Here is an 18,228-nt window from a genome sequence, read left to right as displayed (position 1 = left end):
GTATATTCACTTAGGTGTTTAAGTGAATACATAAAAGACTCAGAGGGGGAAGTTACCAGTACTATGGCAGGGTAAAGGGTACAAATTCCTCTTTTTCCCCTGGCTTCCACTTTGCAAGAGGGAACACCTAACAGAATCCAGTCCAGGATATCACTATACTAGTCCTGTGCTTTGAAAAAATATCTGGCTACATATGATTCTGAATACATCAAATGCTGCTCTTGCCCTTAAGACTTCTAACAGTAGTTATGAATTATCCTGAAAAAACTTTAAGGTAAAAGCCAGAATATATCATGTCTTCCCAGATTTTTTGAAGCAGATTGTCAAATTCTTCAGCTTAAAAAAAAGTCTGAAAAAGACTGCTGCTATATTGTTCAAAGAATTGCATTACTGCATTCCTATAAAATGGACTTGGCCTATGTAGCTCATTCCATAAACACATTTAATATAAAACTTTTTGTATTTTTAGCAAGGATAAGTAATAGCAAAGAGCTTTTATTCCATTGTCCTCTGGTATTTTAGTTTATCTGTATTGAATATTTTTCTAACAAACATTTTGAAAAGTTTATTATCATTTTCTCTTTGATTACATACCAGTTACTTAACTATGTGGTTTTAAAAGATAATCTGCTTTAAATTCTCAGTCAATACTAAAAAAAGTATACAGCTTATCCTAATTGTTAACATTTACAAAACTTATAGTTCATTCAAATAAAAAATAATGCTCTTTTTGTAAATAGTGCATACAAAGCACAAGAGCTTCTTAGTATATTTAATGAAGCCAAACACCTTAGCATCAACAGAAACATCTTTTTATCTTAAACTAAATTTTCAAGCAGCATGCCATTTAATTCATACTGAACTAAATTTCCAAAACAATATGATTTTTGCTTAATGATTTGCATAATTTAATCTTGATAGGTACTTCAGGAAACATATAGTTTTACTGTCATAATTTTGATGAGAAGACAAAAATAATATAGATACCGCTGGAGGATTAACAGGACAAATAATAGAGATATTACTGGAGGGCAAATCCATTGACCCAAAAGGAATTCTTAACAGAAGTTCAATACTTTTACTAAGCTCAGTAGGAGAAATGACCAAAAAAGATGTTTGTAAAAACCTAAGCCCACAAAAATGTATCAGAAGTCAATAATGTTACAGATTTTCCTACAATTACAAAAATCAGAAAAGAAGAAAGGTGTTTCTGATTTAGAATTATTTTCTAAGAACATTGGATTCATTCTCAGAAATGTGTTCTAGCCATTTGATCAGAAAGCTCCAGCTTCAATGTTCATACTTGTTTTCTAATGGGGAGCAAAGTCTAGAAGTAGATTAAAGTCTGATAAAAATGGATGGTGATCTTCAAGTACAGGCCATTTGGACTTTGTAATGAAGTCATAGTTATGATGGGTCACTAAGTCTCAGGCTCATTTCCTATCAGAAGTAAAAAGTAAAAGAAGTCTGGTTTATTTCCTCTACCTTCTTAATAGTAACTAACATTTTACAAATCAAGCACCTTATAATGTGACATAAAATCCTTTAATTCTGAAACAATATCTTAAGTCTCAATTTTTGAAATAAAAAAAATCAGATAATCAATGAAGTTTTTAAGTAATAAACTGTGCTACCCACATTATTTAGGTGAAAACTGGCCCATGAATTTAGGCCAAGTTTTTGATGGAAGATATTTCTTCTTTGATTCATAAACCATAAAAATTTTAATATGTAATAAGAATCTTTGTTACTTATAACATTCTGTATATTGGATCAAAAGTGTGTTATGTTTTAAGTAACAACTTGCAATCAACTCATATTCTGCATATCCAAATGGTGCCTTCATATGGGAGCCTTTCATCCATGTACAGCATCGATACTTTAATAAAGCATGAATTTACTTTGCTTGAGGATTAAGTCTCATTCTCCATGGTTAATGCAGGATTGTTCATACCAGCTTTGCCTCTTCCAAGGTTTATGTTGTTTTCTGTCCAAGACTGAGAGTCAATAAGAAGGTGGCTCTGGGATTCTCTCTATGGCTTTGCAGGAAACTGATGGTTTTCAGGATTTTTAGCTGTTGAATTCAGCCCTGCAGGGTAGATGGTTGTTCAGGATCCTGGTTAACAAGTCAGCACTCAGACTTGAGAAAATGGTTACCAACCAGTACTTCTCATCACCAAAAACTTATCTCATTATTTTTTACTGAGACCTGACTTGAATCCATTTTTATCAGTTCCATGTTGAAATACTGGAGTCCTCACTGTGCACTTACTCCTCATGTAGGATCTCTGTCCTTAGTGTGCTGTACATTGAGATTTAATGCTATAACTAGTACTCAAACAGTATTTTTCACTTTATGTTTCTGTGTGGGAGTAAACTGTTGAAATCTTTACTTAATGTATGCTAAACTGATCTTCTGTATATAAAGAGAATCAAAAATGAATCTTGATGTGAATGGGAGAAGGAGTGGGAAAGGGGAGGGTTGTGGGTGGGAAGGAAGTTATGGGGGGAAGCCATTGTAATCCATAAGCTGTACTTTGGAAATTTATATTCATTAAATAAAAGTTAAAAATAAAAAAAAAAATTAAAAAAGAAATACTGGACTCCTGGATGCCTCTAATGTAAATTTGTTTTTGCTGATTAGCCAACAGTGATAGCCAAACAGAGAAGATGAGCTGACAGAAAACTAGCTGCAGCAAAGAATTGAAACCTCATATGGAACTTGGCTTGAGTATTTGGTAGACCACTTATCCAAAATTTGACAAAATACTGTAAGTCTGTAGCAGCCATTAAAATACAGTACATCAGAGAACAAGCCATGAAAAGAAGGAAGAATTTTTAATCTGAAATTCCCACACAATTTTTCACCCATGGGCAATGATGATCCATCTTCAAAATACATTTATTGCAGATGGAACAGGGATGGCAGTGATCTGGTTTTATAAGTTGGCATCTGTCACAGTAGCGGATGGCTCCAGTCATGGCCGTGGTATAAATGGGAAGATCCCTGGCTGCTCAAGTAAGAATTTCCTGCTGGGGTTGTCCTCTTGGCTCTCTCTCCAACAATTCTTTCTCTGCATAAAAGAGATGACATTCTTTTGAAGGATCCATTGGTAATGTAAAGATAGTTTTCCAGTAGGACCAAACATCATGAAAAGTAGGTGATAAGATATCAAGTACACAACTTGTTCACCAATGTTTTCCATGGAAATTAGTCAGAGCTGGATGGCGAAGGCATAGTATGACCAGCCCAACAGGAAGCTGATAAACTCTGCTGGGATCCAGGACAGCACCCACCGGCACCACCACCTGATGCTGAGTGGGCCTGAGAGCGCCATCTTCCAGCCGCATCCACCTGCCCAGCTCTGGCCTTGGGGTGGGCTGGCCGCACCTGGCGCTCCTGGGGGTGGAAGCTGGTTGCACTGCAGCTACTGCCGCTGCCGTGGCACTAAGTCCCCAGCCTGCAGACTGGAGCCAGCGCTGTGGACTCCTGGCTCCTCAGCCTGGCAGAGGTGGCAGCTGCAGGAGGAGGCAGCTCTACATGTAGATTTAAAAATGCCTCTTCTTTCTGTTTTTTTTTTTTTTGTTTTTGTTGTTCAACACATGCACGCATAATCTCTGTTTATAGAAAGCCAAATCAAAGTGAGAGTAAAATATCCAGTCTTAAAATGGGTAGAAAATAAAAGATGAAAAATGACAATGATGCAGGAATTAAATAAGTCACAGAGAAACTGCTGACATATTTGAATTGTAGGCCCAAGTGGAAAGGATTAAAAAGGAGAAACAACAAAGAGAAACAATGTTGGAGAAGAAAATCACTGAAAATTTTGCAAATCTTTCAAAAGTCAACAATCACCAAGTCATAGATCCATTAAATGCTGCAAAACATTTTCTTTCTTTTCTTCTTCTTCTTCTTCTTTTTTTTTTTTTTTTTGACAGGCAGAGTGGACAGTGACAGAGAGAGACAGAGAGAAAGGTCTTCCTTTTCCGTTGGTTCACCCCACAATGGCTGCCATGGCCAGTGTACCGCGCTGATCCAAAGGCAGGAGCCAGGTGCTTCTCCTGGTTTCCCATGGGGTGCAGGGCCCAAAGACTTGGGCCATCCTCCACTGCACTCCTGGGCCATAGCAGAGAGCTGGCCTTGAAGAGGGGCAACTGGGACAGCATCCGGCACCCCAACCAGGACTAGAACCCAGTGTGCCGGTGCCGCAAGGCAGAGGATTAGCCTATTCAGCTGCGGCGCCGGCCACTGCAAACCATTTTCAAGGTAAACCATACTTAGCCACTTCGTAGCTTCACTTTTTGAAACTAAAGACAAACAAGACAGCAAAATATATAATCTCCAAAGGATCCAATGTGAGACAATAGCTGACTTATCCATGTCTGGCTTCACTGTATTAGTTGAGGAATCTGAATTTTGTACTGCTGTCAGTATATGTGTATCATCAGTGTTCATTGACACCTATAAACATCATGTGAAAGTGTATTTATATATATATATAAGTATATATGCAATTTCAAATTAAAATTGAAATGTTACTCAAATATTGAAGCAAACATTCTGACTGGAGAAAAATGATCTCAGAAGAACAATAGGAAAGAAATTAATGAATCTTGACTTGAACCTTTTTTATGATCGTGTGTATTCCATAGTTTTTTTTTTTTTTGTCTTCTATAGTTTCTATCCCTTATAATAAAGAAAAGGTAAGGAACAAGAGATGCAAAACAGGTAAAAATGCTGAGTTTAACTGAGCAAGCCTGAGAATCTAAAAGCATTGTCCTGATGTCTTCACTAATCAGTAGAAGTGATAACTAGACAGAAGCCTTAGAATTCTCTCCTTAGCTCATCTCTGTGTGAGATTACCACAGTAAATTACAGGATTATGCTTTGCCCATAATATAAATTGTATCAAAAATTAAAAAGTGGTTTTTGTTCCAGAGAACAAAACTAGGCAGACTATTCATATCAATCATCTCCAGGAGTGGAAGAGTGGGAGAGGGCCTAGGTGGAGGAAGAGGCTCCCACAGAGTAGGGAGGGATTGCATTTCACACACAAGCAATTATGCAAACCCACACCCACCATGCCAAGAAAAAGAGAAAAGGACACTGAACAGGAGAGCAGGGGACCTGCTGGAGGACTCCCTAAAGTTTCAAAGAGGCAGAAGACCTCAAAGTGGAAAAGGCCACAGCCACCATACAGGGGAGTGGCCTGTCCCCATAGAGGTGGAGAACAGCACCCCCTCCAACACAGGCCCCTGGTATGCCTCAGGATCCAGGATCCAGCATGGGATGCCTCAGAAGGAAGAGAAGTGGGAGGAAGGCTTCCAAGGAAAAGATTGAGCCCCCCAGCATCAGAGATCATAAGAGACTGTAGCCACCAATATTTCAAGAGGGGCCTCCTCCACATTCCTGCCACTGGCTGGGTGTTACTGGGGATTTTGGCCATAGCCTGCAAACTGGGAACCTGCTCTCCTCCCCCACTCATTTTCCTCACTCCAAGTCCAGCCCCTGAAGATTGATCTGGGCTAGGTAGTCCATCTGGCCCTTCCTTGCAGGTCCCCCCACACTTGAGATCAGTCAGGGCCATATTTACGCTCTGGATGAGATCACTCCTCAGTGTGCCATCTTAATTAGAGCTGTTTCCCAGGGCTTCTGTTTGGACTTGGGCCAGCTCCTTCCACCTCATGACATCCCTCTCGCCTCCCCCCAGTCATTCTGGAACACTGGGTTTTGGTCAGGAATAGGGAGTGAAACAGACAGAGCATAAACAGGGTGTGCTGCTGAGGCCTTGGAGAAGCAATCCTCAAATAGGGGTGAGTGCATTTTGTTGAGTTCCCGTTTCCTCCTCCCACACCTATTTTACCAGTGACCTAAATCCAGGGAAAATAGGAGAGCTTATGTGGGATGGGTGCCCTTCCATAAATCTTTGATGACTGATAACATCCATCCCTCCTTTTGCTGAGCCCAGGACTTCTGAGTGTTGTAATGTATATGGGAGTTGGAGGCAAGATGGCAGAATAGGAAGGGAGCACACTGATAGTCTGGGGAGAGATAGTTTAATAAAAGTGGAGATACTGCAGGTTCAAGGAAGAGTAGGGGAGGAAACAGCAGAAGAAACTCTTCCAGAATGCATGATTCACAGCGGACCTGCGTGGAGAGTGTGGGAGCCCACAGTTCAGGACACCAGCGGCAGACTCAACACACCAGTGCTGGAATGCGAGGTGAGCCAAACCTCAATAGCCTGAGACACCGGCAAGCAAGCGGAGAGAGGAGACTAGAGGGAATGACCCCTGGGTGGGGGGGAGTTCACCAGGCTAACTGGAAGAGAGAGAGAGAAAAGAAAAAGGTGACTTGGCCGGCGCCACAGCTCACTAGGCTAATCCTCTGCCTAGTGGCGCCGGCACACCGGGTTCTAGTCCCAGTCGGGGAGCCAGATTCTGTCCCAGTTGCCCCTCTTCCAGGCCAGCCCTCTGCTGTGGCCAGGAAGTGCAGTGGAGGATGGCCCAGGTGCTTGGGCCCTGCACCCCATGGGAGACCAGGATAAGCACCTGGCTCCTGACTCCTGCCATCGGATCAGTGCGGTGCACCGGCCGCAGCACACTCGCCGTGGCGGCCATTGGAGGGTGAACCAACGGCAAAGGAAGACCTTTCTCTCTGTCTCTCTCTCTCACTGTCCACTCTGCCTGTCAAAAAAAAAAAAAAAAAGAAAAGAAAAAGGTGACTGGTACGGACACGGGTTTCTCTCTCTCCGCTTACCTCTCAAGGGTGAGCAAGACAAAGTGCAGGCGCCATCTTGGACATACGTCATAAGCAGAGCGACCTCAGGTCTGCACCGGCCCTGAGCCTAGCAGAAAAACCTGACTGTGGCAGGGGCGAATTAACAGGAGATTAGGACCTAGTAAATTTGTGGTGCTACTGAACTGAGACTGTGAAAAAAGAGACGATGGGGGAGAGAACTCACAGAATTTACATGAGCACTCTCCAGAGATGCTACAATTCTGTAACTTTGGCAATCCAATGGGAGACTGAAGGAGAATCTGAGCCCACTCTGAGGGCCGAACAGATTCCCTGTTTGTTCCTTGGGAAAGAACTTCTGATCTCTGGCTCCTGTGGGTATATCATTTGCCTGCGAACTACCTTCAACTTCATTCAGCTGTGCGGAATTACTTCCCTTTTGAATCAAAAAAAGAAAGAGAGAGAGAGAGAGAGAGAGAGATCTACCACGCCTAACCTGGGAGTGTCATCTTTGGCACACCAAACAGAGCTCTCAGGCCACACCCATCTCAAGCCCTAAGGCTCCATCAAAAACAGATAGTCCACTTAATCTAGAGTCATAGTATAACAAGAAAAAGCACCACAGTGAAGAAACCAAATATCTCCAATATGCCAAATAACAAACGCAAAAACCAAGGTAATAAAAACAAGGAAGTCACCATGACGCCCTCAAATGAAAAAGACACCCCAATTCAAGATTATGAAGATGATGACATAGAAGAAACGCAAGAAGCAGATCTCCAAAAATTGATAAGAACATTAAGAAGTTCTCAAAAACAAATTCTTGAACTACAGAAATCCTTAATGGACAAGATAGAAAATCCCTCTCATGAAAATGAAATATTAAGGAGGAATCAAAATGAAACGAAACAACTAGTACAACAGGAAACTGTGATAGTGACTGAAGTGAAGAATCCAATAGATCAAATGAAAAACACAGCAGAGAGCCTTACAAACAGAATGGGTGAAGCAGAAGAGAGAATATCGGACTTAGAAGACAGAGAACAGGAAAGGATACAGTCAGACCAAAGAAAAGAAGAGGAAATTAGAAATCTAAAACATATTGTCGGGAATCTGCAGGGTACTATTAAAAAACCCAACATTCGGGTTCTAGGAGTTCCTGAAGGCATGGAGAGGGAGAAAGGATTAGAAGGCCTTTTTAGTGAGATATTAGCAGAAAATTTCCCAGGTTTGGAGAAGGACAGAGACATTCTAGTACAGGAAGCTCACAGAACCCCTAATAAACACGACCAAAAGAGATCCTCACCACGACACGTTGTAATTAAACTCTCCACAGTGAAACATAAAGAAAAGATCCTAAAATGTGCAAGAGAGAAACGTCAGATTACTCTCAGAGGATCTCCAATCAGACTCACAGCTGACTTCTCATCAGAAACTCTACAAGCTAGGAGGGAATGGCAAGATATAGCCCAGGTACTAAGAGAGAACAACTGCCAGCCCAGAATATTATATCCTGCAAAGCTATCATTTGTGAATGAAGGTGAAATAAAGACTTTTCATAGCAAATAGAAATTGAAAGAATTTGTCGCCACTCGTCCAGCCCTGCAACAGATGCTAAAGATGTGTTGATCACAGAAACACAGAAACATGGTCATCAATATGAAAGAAGGTAAAGGAAGGAAACCTGACAGCAAAAGATCACAGGGAATTCAAAGCATATATTAGAACTAATCTTTGGCAAATGGCAGGGCAAAGTTACCACTTTTCATTAGTCACATTGAACGTGAATGGACTGAACTGTCCAGTTAAAAGACACAGATTGGCTGATTGGGTAAAGGAACAAAACCTATCTATTTGCTGCTTACAAGAAACACATCTTTCCAACAAAGATCCATACAGACTGAAAGTGAAAGGCTGGAAAAAGATATACCATGCCAACAGAAATGAAAAAATGGCGGGCGTGGCCATCTTAATATCAGACAACACAAACTTTACCACAAAAACTGTTAGGAGAGACAAAGAGGGACACTCTATAATGATTAAGGGATCAATTCCACAGGAAGATATAACAATTATCAATGTATATGCACCTAACTACAGGGCACCAGTTTATCTAAAAGATTTGTTAAGGGACTTAAAGGGAGACTTAGACCCCAATACAATGGTACTGGGGGACTTCAATACTCCACTCTCAGAAATAGACAGATCAATAGGACAGAAGATCAACAAGGATACAGTAGATTTGAACGACACTATAGCACAAATGGATCTAACAGATATATACAGAACTTTCAATCCTACAGCTAAAGATTTTACATTCTTCTCAGCAGTACGTGGAACCTTCTCTAGGATTGATCACATACTAGGCTATAAAGCAAGTCTCAGCAAATTCAAAAGAACTAGAATCATACCATGCAGCTTCTCAGACCATAAAGGAATGAAGTTGGAAATCAGCAACTCAGGAATCCCTAGAGCATACGCAAACACATGGAGATTGAACAACATGCTCCTGAATGAACAATGGGTCATAGAAGAAATTAAAAGAGAAATCAAAAATTTTCTGGAAGTAAATGAGGATAACAGCACAACATACGAAAACTTATGGGACGCAGCAAAAGCAGTATTGAGAGGCAAATTTATAGCAATAGGTGCCTATATCAAGAAATTGGAAAGGCACCAAATAAATGAGCTTTCAGCGCACCTCAAGGACCTAGAAAAACTGCAGCAAACCAGACCCAAATCTAGTAGGAGAAGAGAAATAATTAAAATCAGAGAAGAAATCAACAGGATTGAATGAAGAAAAACATTCCAAAAAATCAGCCAAACGAGGAGCTGGTGTTTTGAAAAAATAAACAAAATTGACACCCCATTGGCCCAACTAACTAAAAAAAGAAGAGAAAAGACCCAAATCAATAAAATCAGAGATGAAAAAGGAAACGTAACAACAGACACCACAGAAATAAAAAGAATCATCAGAAATTACTACAAGGACTTGTATGCCAGCAAACAGGGAAACCTATCAGAAATGGATAGATTCCTGAACACATGCAATCTACCTAAATTGAACCAGGAAGACATCGGAAACCTAAACAGACCCATAACTGAGACAGAAATTGAAACAGTAATAAAGGCCCTCCCAACAAAGAAAAGCCCAGGACCAGATGGATTCACTGCTGAATTCTACCAGACATTTAAAGAAGAACTGACTCCAATTCTTCTCAAACTATTCAGAACAATCGAAAAAGAGGGAGCCCTCCCAAATTCTTTCTATGAAGCCAGCATCACCTTAATTCCTAAACCGGAAAAAGATGCAGCACTGAAAGAGAATTATAGACCAATATCCCTGATGAACATAGATGCAAAAATCCTCAATAAAATTCTGGCCAAGAGAATGCAACAACACATCAGAAAAATCATCCACTCAGACCAAGTGGGATTTATCCCTGGTATGCAGGGATGGTTTAATGTGCGTAAAACAATCAATGTGATACACCACATTAACAGACTGCAGAAGAAAAACCATATGCTTATCTCAATAGATGCCGAGAAAGCATTTGATAAAATACAACACCCGTTCATGATGAAAACTCTAAGCAAACTGGGTATGGAAGGAACATTCCTCAATACAATCAAAGCAATCTATGAAAAACCCACAGCCAGCATCCTATTGAATGGGGAAAAGTTGGAAGCATTTCCACTGAGATATGGGACCAGACAGGGATGCCCACTCTCACCACTGCTATTCAATATAGTTCTGGAGGTTCTAGCCAGAGCTATTAGGCAAGAAAAAGAAATTAAAGGGATACAAATTGGGAAGGAAGAACTCAAACTATCCCTCTTTGCAGATGACATGATTCTTTATTTAGGGGACCCAAAGAACTCTACTAAGAGACTGTTGGAACTCATAAAAGAGTTTGGAAAAGTAGAGGGTATAAAATCAATGCACAAAAATCAACAGCCTTTGTATACACAGGCAATGCCATGGCTGAGGAAGAACTTCTAAGATCAATCCCATTCACAATAGCTAAAAAACAATCAAATACCTTGGAATAAACTTAACCAAGGACGTTAAAGATCTCTACGATGAAAATTACAAAACCTTAAAGAAAGAAATAGAAGAGGATACCAAAAAATGGAAAAATCTTCCATGCTCATGGATTGGAAGAATCAATATCATAAAAATGTCCATTCTCCCAAAAGCAATTTATAGATTCAATGCAATACCAATCAAGATACCAAAGACCTTCTTCTCAGATCTGGAAAAAATGGTGCTGAAATTTATATGGAGGCACAAGAGACCTCGAATAGCTAAAGCAATCTTGTACAACAAAAACAAAGCCGGAGGCATCACAATACCAGATTTCAGGACATACTACAGGGCAGTTGTAATCAAAACAGCATGGTACTGGTACAGAAATAGAAGGATAGACCAATGGAACAGAATTGAAACACCAGAAATCAACCCAAACATCTACAGCCAACTTATATTTGATCAAGGATCTAAAACTAATTCCTGGAGCAAGGACAGTCTATTCAATAAATGGTGCTGGGAAAACTGGATTTCCACGTGCAGAAGCATGAAGCAAGACCCCTACCTTACACCTTACACAAAAATCCACTCAACATGGATTAAAGACCTAAATCTATGACCTGACACCATCAAGTTACTAGAGTAACCCTTCAAGATATTGGCACAGGCAAAGAATTTCTGGAAAAGACCCGGGAGGCACAGGCAGTCAAAGCCAAAATCAACTATTGGGATTGCATCAAATTGAGAAGTTTCTGTACTGCAAAAGAAACAGTCAGGAAAGTGAAAAGGCAACCGACAAAATGGGAAACATATTTGCAAACTATGCAACAGATAAAGGGTTAATAACCAGAATCTACAAAGAGATCAAGAAACTCCACAAAAACAAAACCAACAACCCACTTAAAGAGATGGGCCAAGGACCTCAATAGACATTTTTCAAAAGAGGAAATCCAAATGGCCAACAGGCACATGAAAAAATGTTCAAGGTCACTAGCAATCAGGGAAATGCAAATCAAAACCACAATGAGGTTTCACCTCACCCCGGTTAGAATGGCTCACATACAGAAATCTACCAACAACAGATGCTGGTGAGGATGTGGGGAAAAACCCACTGTTGGTGGGAATGCAAACTGGTCAAGCCACTATGGAAGTCAGTCTGGAGATTCCTCTGAAACCTGAATATAACCCTACCATTCAACCCAGCCATCCCACTCCTTGGAATTTACCCAAAGGAATCTAAATTGGCAAACAAAAAGGCGGTCTGCACCCTAATGTTTATTGCAGCTCAATTCACAATAGCTAAGACCTGGAACCGACCTAAATGCCCATCAACGGTAGACTGGAGAAAGAAATTATGGGATGTGTACTCTTTAAAATACTATACCGCAGTAAGAAACAACGAAATCCAGTCAGTTGCAACAAAATGGAGGAATCTGGAACACATCATGCTGAGTGAAATAAGCCAGTCCCAAAGGGACAAATACCATATGTTCTCCCTGATCGGTGACAACTGACTGAACACCTAAAAGGAAACCTATTGAAGTGAAATGGACACTATGGGAAATGGTGACTCGATCAGCATAGCCCTGACTGTTAATGAACAAATTAATACATTATCCCTCTTAGTAGTTTTTTTGTCTGTTCTACTTAATATGACTGGTTTAATTCTGTAATTAATACACAGTTATTCTTAAGTGTTGAAAATTAACTGAAATGTGATCCCTGTTAAACATAAGAGTGGGAATAAGAGAGGGAAGAGATGTATAATTTGGGACATGCTCAAGCTGACTTGCCCTAAATGGTAGAGTTAGAAACATACCAGGGGATTCCAATTCAATCCCATCAAGGTGGCATGTACCAATGCCATCTCACTAGTCCAAGAGATCAATTTCAGTTCACAATTGATCATAATGAAAGGACTAAGAGTCAATTGGAGCACATAAAGAAGTCTAGTACCTGCTAACACTAACCGATGGAATAAATAAAGGGGAGAGTGATCCAACATGGGAAGTGAGATACTCAGCAGACTCATAGAATGGCAGATGTCCTAAATAGCACTCTGGCCTCAGAATTAGCCCTATAGGAATTCGGATCTGGCTGAAAATCCCATGAGAGTATTTCAGGCATGGAAAGCCAAGACACTCTGGTAAAAGATCTCTCTGAGTGAGATCCCAGTGGAAAGAACAGGTCTTCAAAGAAGGAGGTGCCTTTCTCTGAAGGGAGGAGAGAACTGCACTAAATGGTTTCCTCAAGAAAAATAATTTTGATAAAGCCTCTTTTGTCACCTCTTTTGTAGTATCAACTATTAGTGAATTGGTATATTAGTGCTAAAATAGAGTATTGTTTTATGAATGAATGCACAATGATGTTTGCATTTTATGTAGATTTAGGAAAATGAGAATATATGACAGAATATACTATGTTGTTATTATGTTAATCTCCCATGTTATTTCCATTATAATTTTACCATACTTATTGATCAGCATTTAAAGAACTATGCCATCATTTACAACATGAAAATGATTATGAGAATTTTAGATGAATTGATATGTGGAAGTAGATTGATAGATTCAATGATGGAAATAAGTCAGTTGGTAGATTCAGGTGGATAAACATCTTTTCCACCATGATTAGCTCAATAAAAGGAATTTTTATAAAATCCCCCAATCCCAGAAGAATAAATAGGGAAAGCATCCAATTTCAATGAGTGACTGCAATGTGTCACCCATTCTTTGGAAACTGAATTTAAAGCAAATTCATGTGAAAGCACAGTGTTGATGAGAAGCACAGTCATAATCTGACACATGGAACTCCCAGGACCCTGAGAAAAAGCATGGGTTTTATAGTGTCACCACAGAAGTAGAAGACAGAAACTTTATCAGGAAAATATAATAAGAATCTTATGCTGTGGATTTGGATACACCTAAAATTGCTCCCTAAAATTGTGTTTATTAAAGTATCAGAGTCAAATAGACACCAGGAAGGGATAAATCTATGGTTTTTAGAGCTAATAACATTCTTCTCAGTGCATCATTTTTCTAAGGAGGTGATAGCCATTGCAACCCTGTCAAAAGGCGAATTTAGAAAAAAAATGACAAATACATCCTGGGCTCCCAGTTCCCTGATCAGGGCCAGGTGGTGCCAGGACACCTGAATATTATCCCCCATAAGGCATGAATGCAAAGTTTTAAAATAAAGACTTTAAGACCTAACACTGCAATTTTTGAACATATCAACAGTGGCATTTTGTCAGTCAGATTTCTTGAAGGGTCAATACCTGTACAGCCACAAGTGGAGAATCCCTGTCATTTTATTCCACTATATTCACAACAATATCATGATTACATCCTCCCTTTCTTCCAAGAGTACTAGATATTAGTACTAGAATATAGTACACTATATTCAAGGTACTAGATCAAGTGCCTTACTAGATCAAATTTAATTGAGATAAAAATCACAAGTTAAATTGAGAAATATAATGAGGAAATCAAGTACAAATCCAATTCAAGTGCATCATAAATCACAAATATAATTTTGCAAACCTATTTTGTATGGCCTTACACAATTCACAAAGTTTATCATTTCATGTCTAGAAATATTTGTTGCATTAATTGTGGAGTAATAGCTAAGAGTGATATCATGAGCAGAGAATTCTGCTAATATATCATAGGAAAGAATTCTTTTTTACCTCAGAACCCAGTTGCTCTTGGAGATCACTCTGTACATGAAACAGAAAGACACTCACCCAGCTGAGTCCCTGATATGAATCCATTATTAGATGAATCCCTAAGGTGTTTTTATAGGGAAAGTATGGCATCAGCTCATCTCCCTTCAGGCCCATAACTGTCATTTCATTTGTGGAAGCAAGACAGCCTGAGACTTGGCATCATGAAAAATAGGAGCCACCTCAGGGATAAATGAACTTTCCTGGTTTCTGGAGAGAGCAGAGGAGAGCAGCTGGGTTTCACTCTTCTCACCTGTGGACTCATTTCTCCAAGGCAGGCCTGCCTGGGCACGTTGTATGCTCTCAGTCATTGTCAACCAATAAAAGTAAAACAGTAGTCTTTACTTCAGAACAAGTACAAGCAACCTCTGATTTGTCAAGCTATCCCCATTGCTCCAGAAGCCACCTGGTGGCATCCCCATAAGTTCTCCTGTGGTTTCAGGTTCTCGGTAAAATAGTAAAGCACCTGTAAATCAGGAAATTGTGCCTGATAAATTCTGAGGAATAGTGATTTTTTTCCCCAGGGAACACATGTGGGAGTCAGGGAATCTGCATTGGTAGCAGAATTCAGGCTAAATTTCCTCTATTTAACTCTACTCCAGGCTAAGTGCATTTCTGGAGGACAGAAAGGATACCTGCATTTCACATACACAGAAGGTCATGGTCTGCACTATCCCCCGGATAACTTATACACATGTGGACCTCCAGTGCCCTGTCACTTAACCACCAGTCTCCTCTGTCAACTTTACTCACAGGGCTTTACACACTCTGAAGTAGAGGAACTAGATTTTATCAACTAATAAACTTTCTGTTTCTCTGAAACCTAACAGCTATCCCTTTGCTATGACTTATCCATATGTGAACCTTTAAGCTAAGCAGAACTGTTACATCTGTGGTCCCATTTATGAATCCAGTACCATCTGATTTTGATGTTGTGACATTTTTCTTCTCAACAAGTAGATATGCATGTGGATAAAACTCTGAGTCTTGTGTACATTCTGGTGGGCCTTTATGTATCCTCTTCTATCTACTCTGGAACAGTTATCCATCTGCTCTGTGTAAGGCCCACCCATCATCCCAGAGATGAAGAATACTGAGGAACCAGATCAGTGAGGTCTTCACCATCAGGTTCACTGAATAGAGCTGTTGGCTCTCCTCCTTCATTTATACTTGTTCTCACTTGTCCTGGTGCAGTTGTCCTTGATCACAGGAAAACTAAGACTGATATAGTGGGAAACAAGTGGGGAATGTTACCTTGATTGAAATCCAACACTAATCTCGTCTTTATAGTCATTATTTTTACATTTACTGAGAAAAACTTTCCCTATTCAATGTCATGAAATTAATGTATGTTCTAAATGTCCATTTTAAGAATATTCCATTTAATGTTATATACTTTCTGGACTTCAAGGATGATAGGGTATGTATCTCATGATTTACCTTAATATGTAAGGCTATCCAGGGGCTTTTCACTATTAACATTTTATTTTTTAATTTCATTTTAATTGACAAATAATAATTGTGTATTTATGGAGTATGATGTGATGTTTTGACTCATAGGTGCATTATATAAAAATGCAGTCAAGATGATTACCACATCCCTCACTATCCAATTTACTAATTTTACATAAAATGTGTTTCTCTAAAAATGTATGTCTGCATGCATGTGTGTATGTATGAATGCATGTATGTATCTGAGAGACAGAGAAAGTTACAGAGGTTTTACTTCCTTCTTCACTCCCCAAATATACACAATGGCTGGGGCTGAAGCTGGATGAAGCTGTGATCCAGGAACTCATTACAGGTGTCAGGCATACTCTAACCCAGGCACTTTGATATGAGATGCAGTTATCTCAACCAGGATCTTAACTACCATACCAAATGCCTTACCTTAAATATCAATCATTTTAGCAAATGAGAAATACATTGTACATTATTTTCACATTTATTTTTCTTTATTTGAGAAAGCATTACAGAGAAAGGGACTGAGGGAGGGAGGGAAAGAGGGAGAAAAGAAAGGAGGGAGGGAGGAGAGACAGAGAATCTTCCATCCATTTGTTCACTCCCCAAATGGAAACAGTTGTGGCTGGGCCAGGCTGAAGCCTGGAGCCTGGAGCTTCTTTTGGGTCACCCACCTGTGTACAGGGCCCCAAACACTTTTGGCATCTTCCACTATTTTCCCAGGGCATTAGCAAAGATCTGGGTTGGAAGTGGAGTAGCTGGGACTTGAACTGGCACCCATATAGGATGTCAGTGTTTCCAGTAGAGGCTTAACCTGCCAGGCTATAAAACTGACTATAAAAATATACAATATATTACCAATGGTGGTCAACTTGCAGTGGAATAACTCATTAAAATGTTTTCTTTTATACTCAGTTGAACTTTGCATCCTTCAATAAACATCTTTCCTTTCCTCATCCCAACCTCATTCCCCTTGACAACCTGTGGTAGTCTCTATCCTTTTTTATTAATATCTCCAATGTGTATGTGACACATTTTTCAGGCTGCATGGGGGTATCTACACAGTTTTGCCATTTCATAGAATCATTGCAAGCAAAAACTTTACTTTGTGAATTTGTTTTCAGTAGCTCAAGAAGCCCAAATAGACTTGCTTCTCAGATCTTATCATCCCTGAGATTATAGTTGGGGATAAAATCACCTCAAGTATTAAAATTATTTAGACATTATTTATTTTTTAATATTTTATTTTTAACTTTTATTTAGTAAATACAAATTTCCAAAGTACAGTTTATGGATTACAATGGCTTCCCCCCTATAACTTCCCTCCCACCTGCAACCCTTCCATCTCCCACTCCCTCTCCCATTCTATTTGCATCAAGATTCATTTTCAATTATCTTTATATACAGAAGATCAATTTAGTATATATTAAGTAAAGATTTAATCAGTTTGCACCCACACAGAGCATAAAGTGTAAAATATCATTTGAGTACTAGTTATAGCATTAATTCACATTGAACAACACATTAAGGACAGAGAACCTACATGAGGAGTAAGTGCACAGTGACTCCTTTTGTTGACTTAATGAATTGACACTCTTGTTTATGGCATCAGTAATCTCCCTAGGCTCTAGTCATGAGTTGCCAAGGCTATGGAAGCCTTTTGAGTTCACTGTCTTTGATCTTATTTAGACAAGGTCGTAGTCAGAGTGGAAGTTTTCTCCTCCCTTCAGAGAAAGGTACATTATTAGTCACATTGGAAGAGGACATGAAGATGGTGAGAAAGTTTGAGAAGGGGTAACAGAGGAAAGAAGGCTGCTCAAGCAGCAGTGATTTACTAAAACCTATTAAGTCTGTTTATATTTTCTGTAGCAGATGTTATTATCAAGTATACCATATATTTTTGTATTTATTTATAAACTGTTTGTCTTCCTCACTCATAAACTAAAGTGAGAACTCCCTGAATGCATAGATATGTGTCTATTTGCTTCATTGCTAATTCTCTACCACCTACCATTCACAGATTAGGAAAGCTGTCATATATGCCAAGCCATTGAATGAAAGTACTATGTTAATCAGTAATGACAGCAGTTACTGTGTAGCAACATGCACTAATCTCTGCCTAAGAAAGTTACATCCATTCTATTCTCTGAAAGCAATTTGCATGCATTTTTCTTTCTTAGTTTCAAAGCATCACCAAGTTACCCCATTATGAGAGCTCCCATAACTATATTGCAGGTTGGCAGAAAAAAGGGAAAGGAAGTGGTCATGTGGAGAAGA

The 18,228-nt window shown here is 39.5% G+C and overlaps 1 pseudogene; it reads right to left on the bottom strand.

Annotated features, from left to right (window-relative positions):
* Positions 1 to 1,773: 1,773 nt before the first annotated feature.
* On the bottom strand, positions 1,774 to 3,338 carry LOC149119484 (palmitoyltransferase ZDHHC2-like; annotated as a pseudogene).
* Between the last annotated feature and the right edge of the window lie 14,890 nt (positions 3,339 to 18,228).

This window comes from Oryctolagus cuniculus, chromosome Y (assembly GCF_051225735.1).
Source record: "Oryctolagus cuniculus isolate XC-2025 breed Fujian yellow rabbit chromosome Y, ASM5122573v1, whole genome shotgun sequence".
NCBI classification, from domain to species: domain Eukaryota; kingdom Metazoa; phylum Chordata; class Mammalia; order Lagomorpha; family Leporidae; genus Oryctolagus; species Oryctolagus cuniculus.
This window is presented reverse-complemented; position numbering and strand designations above follow the sequence as displayed.